We start from the raw sequence: 6,555 nt of genomic DNA, 5'->3' as shown, positions 1-6,555 counted from the left end.
GTAATTTTGAAATTGAAATTACTATAGAAATCGTTCACTCTTGATTGATATTATTTTTGATCGACATTTTATATGTAACGAATGTATGGCAATATAATTCGTTCAATTTTGTTACGCATATCTCAATTTGAAACCCTCAACAATAATGATGATAATAATTGTATATGTAAATTCAGTTTAAGCTAAACAATAAGAAAATAATTAAATTATTGTTTTAAAAACATTATCAAATTGTTTATAAATTTCATTTTAATGGACATTTTTATTTTTTGGTGTTACTGTCGTTTCATTGCTGCGACTTTATGTTCATTCCATTACGGTGGTGTCGTTAACTTTGTTATATATATTGATGACGACCGCATTTGTACACGGACACAATTTTTTTTATTCCATTGTGGTGGTGTTGTTGTGGTGTTTTGCAATTTATTCAAATTCGTCACATCGAAAATGCACACTGTGCGACCGCAACGCAGTATTGTTTGCAGACGTTTTCGGAAGACATGTGTTTTGATTGTTTAATTTGGTATAATATCTATTACTGTTGTGTGTTAAAAATGGCACAAAGTTTCCGGGAAATTGTTCGTGATGACGACGCATTGATGGAATTATTGCACATCGCCGATACTCGTGCAATCGATGGAGATGGTGTAGTCAGTCTACGAGATTTTGATGACATTTGGTAAATCAATCATTTTGTAACATTTATTTCTGGTTCAAATACAATTTTCTTTTCAAATTTAAATTCGTTCCTTTTTCTCTTCATTTTTTTTTTCTTCTTTTTCATTTGCGAAAGATTTATAAGAGAGGTCACCACTGAACCTTATAGCTTCAAAGCATTTCACCGAAATATCAATGCCATCTGGTTTACTTTGAACAAACCATTGAAGCTTCAATTGAAATGCAGACGGTAATATCTTCAAGGTATGAGTCGAATCTGGTGTAACAAAAAATGGAAATTATAATGAAAAAAAAAAAAATATTGCAATTTGATCCAATTTTCGTTTGGAGGTATTTGAACGGAAAGATTGTTGTCAGTGAAGACTGTTCAAAGTTTTAATTTCTAAAATTTCTGAAATCAGTCTAATTTTCTCTCCAATTTATAAAATGAACAACCGCAAAACAATTTTATTTCCTCATTGAATTTTTTTTTTAAATTTACTCGATCAAATTCAATTGTTATTTTTGGTTTGTTGTGATTAATCTGTTTATTTTAAATTCCAAAGGATTAACGATGATTTTATTAACTTAAATCCCAAATAGAACATTTAAATAGTTGTTTCAATGTTGCAGTTGGAAGAGCGGTCGTTATTCAAAGCGGCAAAGGGGTTGATTTTTTTTTTAATTTTCATTTTAAAGAAACGTATTCAATGTGAAGGGATGCGTTTGAATAGAGTCAGAGTTCATTGTGGAAAAAAAATCGGTAGCGCCGCTTAAATATACGATTAAATAATGGATTGGGTGTGAGTCTAAGCTAGTTCAAACATTGGAACATGTAAACAAAAAATAATAAATATGATTGTTATTCATGTGCACAAATAGTAAATCAGAATGGAAAAACGTTCAAGGTTTGCGCATGCACATAAAAAAATGCTATTTATCACCTCGTCATTTTTTTTCTTGCATAATGTTAGCCTCTTTTTTCATCTCTGAGATTCAAATGCATTTCTCGGGAACAATAGAAAGAATTGCACCCAAATCGGGATTTAGGTTGTTGGCCAAAAAAAGGTTTGCAATTGTAAGAATTTTGCACACCAGCACAGAAATTTGCACTATACTACATCATTTGCATAAATTAACATAGAATTCGAACAGTGTTTATGTTTGTTGTCAATGAAAATTGATATTCAATCGTTTTGTATAGGAGTGATTAGCTAATTTTTATGCTAATTTTTACCCATAAATGATATGGGAATGCTTTGATCACCATATCATTGATCTATAATCATTGTAATTTGAATGAGATCACTTTGCATGGTATCAATGATGGCATTCTATTACATTATGCATATTAAATATTAGGGATGAAAAATTTGCGACAAAAAAGAACCCAAAGTGATGCGAATATCAAATGAAACGGCATAATATCCGCTCTAAATAGACATGTGTCGAATAGAAACTGTGGTCCGTTTGTTTAAACTCGTTTATTTCATTTGTTTTGGTACACGCGTGTTTACAATAAATAACAGCTAATTTCCATGAAAAGCACATTAGGAAATTCGCACGAGTGCATTATTTAATCAAAAACGGTTCTTTTTTTGTTTACATTTGGTTTTATTTGTTTAAATCATTAAGGTTCACGATTAGCTGATCTGTTCAGAGTTTGAACAGGATGCGCCGAACGAGCGACAAATTTATACGAAAAATGCCGTGCGATGCGAGAGTTTATTGACAGTGAACAATTTACAATATGTAATTAGATCTTCGTTCTAACTACAACAAAACAAATAAGTTAAAGCTGTATTTTTGCTCTTTTTACGATTGTTGTACGTGATTGTATGCAATTCTGATTCGATCATGTACATTGTATTTCGATATGCTATACAATTACAGAGTAAACCTATCTTGTCTCTTTTTTGTCGCTTGAAACAAGCACAACGACAATATTTGGACAGCTTCTGTTGTTCCCAACAACAAAACTTCACATCGATACACACAAAACTCTCTCTTTTCGCTTTGTACAACGTTTCACGAAGTTTTTTTTTCTCCACCGATTAACAGGACAATAAGTAAATAAAGACAGCCCAAATTCTCTGAGACTTGAAAACGATATGATATACAACGATATATAACTACAAGTGTTCACTCATGAGACTGTTCTCATACAAAAAATACTCTATTTTTTACGCCTGCCAGAGTTTTTGTTTGAATTTTTGCTTTGAACAAGAGCACTGAAACTTTTTCAGCAAAGTATATTGAATTTTATTTATCAAAGTGATTTCACTCGACTAAATTACACAATGTTCGCTGTATTTATTTATTCATTCAGTATTTTATCTCTCGAAGTGGTTTTTGTGTAAAATTTCCGAGCGAAAACCCACCGAAGAAATTACGATGGCATATATTTGCTTTGAAGTTGTAAAACTCTTTGCTAATTACATTCAACACATTTTCTCTTTTTACTCAGTGATTTAAAATCTTAACTTTTCACTTGGGAATCAAATTATACATCCTCTCAATACATAAAAATCACAGAGAAGCATATATAAACTTTAACACATTAAACTAATAATTATAAATTATATCGAACTACAAAATCTTGAACACTTCCCGTTTAATTCTTGATATCACAATTGAATCATCTGAAAACCAGGTAAAAATGCAGAACTGTTTGACTTTTTTCAAAATTTTAATCGTAATGGGCAACCCATTTTTGGCACAATCTTGATCTCAAATATTGCGAGACATATTATTTACTTTTGGAATGTAATGCGAAATAAGATTGATCCGGCATCATTTTTCAAATAGTATTATGTTGTTATTATGTGATTTTAATATGTGAACAGAAGGGGTTGAATACTGTATCATTACTATGCTTGAAAAATACTTTGAGAATGAGCATTTAAATCAATGAAGTTGTAATAAATACATTCTTGTGTTCAAATTGACGCTGCTTCGGTCTATGTAGCACTATGATTGCTTTGACAAAAGAAACTCAATACAATGTAATTATATTAAATATGAATTAAGTGAGACATTCCTTCATTCTAAGCCGAGTCATATGGTACCAATAACAAGACGCCTTCAGGTGAATTATGTTCCAATGTTCTTCAACCTTGTAAAAGTCAATTTATTTGCTGACTCTCGATGCGTAAGAAATTGGAAATATCTATTAGAATTTTCCACTGCATTTTACAAATTAAAAGTGGTTGCAATTGAATTGTATTGAAAGAGTGTGTATTTGTTTTTTCAAATTGTTAAGAAAAGAAGAAAAAAAATTCCACGAATAAAATTTGAAATTCAAATGAGTCCATAAACAATCGTAATTTTCTGTTTGCGATCATTGACGATGTGTTTACGAGGGTGAAACAAATGAACAGAACGTAAAGACAGAAAAAAATCGTCAAAACCATCGCCGATAGCACAATTTCCGACTGATTTTCATAGCTTCTGTGAGTAAATTGTTATTGTTGTTTGTGTGCATTTCATCGTGTGTTCCATCATTTTTAGTAAAGCACGCGATCTGACCATATGTTGCAACAAATTGTACATACACAAAGAATTGACGACGACGAATATGTGATGAGCATACATTTCGATGCAATGCGCTTTACAAACATGTATCGGCAGTAAGCACACACACACATTACACAAATTATCAGGTGAATAAATTAGCCACGATTCCATTTTGGTGCACGCTTCTTTCGGTTTTGTTGGCTCGTTCGAAATTGATATTTTTAATCGTTGAAAATTTAAATAAATTGTGCCTCAATATTCCAACAAATTCATTTTACGGCACATTTCGTCATTATGAGCTGTTGCTTTAGCACAAAATAATTTGTTCATAATTTGCTGTTTGAACGTTTTAACACGAGTTTAAACCGTGGATTTTCGTGCATTTAAAAGCGCAAAGTTGGGCCCAATTTTTGGGGTTGCCTAAAATAAACATTTTTTGATTCACACAATTGATAAGCGAGAAAAAAATTGTACGCCATACGGACGCACAAATTGAACAAATTTTCGGGCAATAAATAACTTAGCACCATGGCATGTAAAATCAATTGGAAGCAGTCGAGCGAATGACACGTCAAATAGTTCCAATACTCCACTTAGAAAAGTCACTGGTGAAAGAAAATTTATGAAAAAAGAAAGATCTTAACAGGAATCGGCAAAACTATTCACTTCCGAAATTGGCTTTTTGAAGATGAAGATATCTGAAACAATTTTGCTACATTCCAAAAAAAAAATTCATGACAGACGAACAATGGATGATTTACGACTGAATGAATATCAAAATTGATTTTGATCGACCGATCATTTTTCACTTGAGAGAAGTCTTTTATTAGATGCGAATATGGCGACATAATAAAACAATGTTTGAGATTCCTCTCAATACTACTTTTTCGGCCGCAACAATGCGACAATACAAAAACAATATGTTTCCTTGTTGTTAACTGCAAAAATGTGACAGAGAATAAAACCCGGAAATTGTTGAATGTGAATGATTTTCAAGTGGTTAGATTTGGATATATTACATTCAAGAGAGGTATGCTTACTTGTGTTATAGACTGTTGGGTCTTAGTACTTGTGACCAACTTATGGTAAACCGCTACGATTTTTCTTGGTTTCACCTCAAATCAGCTTCTAATTAATAAGAAATTGGCATTGAATGAAAACGAGAAGGGCGACATTATGCCCATATATGTGTGTGAAACGGCTCCTTGAATTATTTCACGGCAAATAACAATCACGAAAATTCACTGTATTTCTTTCGGTTGAATGAATTTTCTTTTGTTTGCTAATTCTAAAGAAATTTACACTTTGCACATATCAATGCATTGTTCGCCATTGTTTGTAGCACAATTCGATACCTACCCTTAAAATACGCATGCATCTTGGCCATCGACAATAGAAAAAACGTACGTTCACTATTGAATGAAGACAGACGGTGGATATGAAAGTAACAATAAATCTTGAAAAATAACATTTGTAACGAGACTCAGTGAAGAGTCTTTGGAATCGATAGTGTTGCAAAAGTTAGTTGTTTTTTTTTTTGCATACTTGTGAACGGTTCACTGAATCAAGATTGTTTTCAAGGAAAATTTCAATGTCGATTCCCATAACTTTTGTATTTAGATTATTTTCGTGTGACCACATAACCACAATTGAACTTTGAAATTTTTCAATAGAATGAAAAAAAAAACCATCAACTTCTCTTTTTATACAAAGATGAAAAATTACTCAATCATTTTACGTACAAACTGGTTTAATGTGCTACGAATGGCGCTAAAGTGTTTCAATATAATCGATTCAGAGAAATGCAGGTTTCATCCTTTTTTGAGGTCAAGTTCAAGCAAAAAAATAATTAATTTTGAAAACAAATAAATGATCAGGTCTACTCAGAACTTCTTAAAATCTGCTTATCATTTGTATCAACTGTCAATGAACAAGTCAAAAGACAAAGGACATTTTGGTAAAATAAAACTATAGTTGAGAGCATGTATCGTTGATCAACTGCACGACTTGAACATATTTTATTCTGGGGTTAACAAAAGAATTGTCATGTTATTCGGTGTATTTGTTATGTTTGTTTTTGTCCATCCTTTGAGTGAGAGTGTTTTATCGTTTTGATATGATTTTCAGAACGCCAGTCATCGGTTGGCATGACCAAATGATTGGTATTTCACCTCAATGTGGCTACAATAATCATGTTAAAACGAGATATAAAATGAATACGAATTACTTGCGGCTGAATCATTGAGAGTAAGAGTTATGCGGACAGATGTAAGTATCGTATAACATGTTCATTACAAACAAAACGAGCAAAATCCAAAGAAGAACGAAAGAAAAAAAACGATTATTAACCATTCATATGCACAATACGCTCCTTTCTCTGTT

This window comes from Contarinia nasturtii, unplaced genomic scaffold (assembly GCF_009176525.2).
Source record: "Contarinia nasturtii isolate CC-2019 unplaced genomic scaffold, AAFC_CNas_1.1 Cnas_scaffold_220, whole genome shotgun sequence".
NCBI classification, from domain to species: Eukaryota; Metazoa; Arthropoda; class Insecta; order Diptera; family Cecidomyiidae; genus Contarinia; species Contarinia nasturtii.
This window is presented reverse-complemented; position numbering follows the sequence as displayed.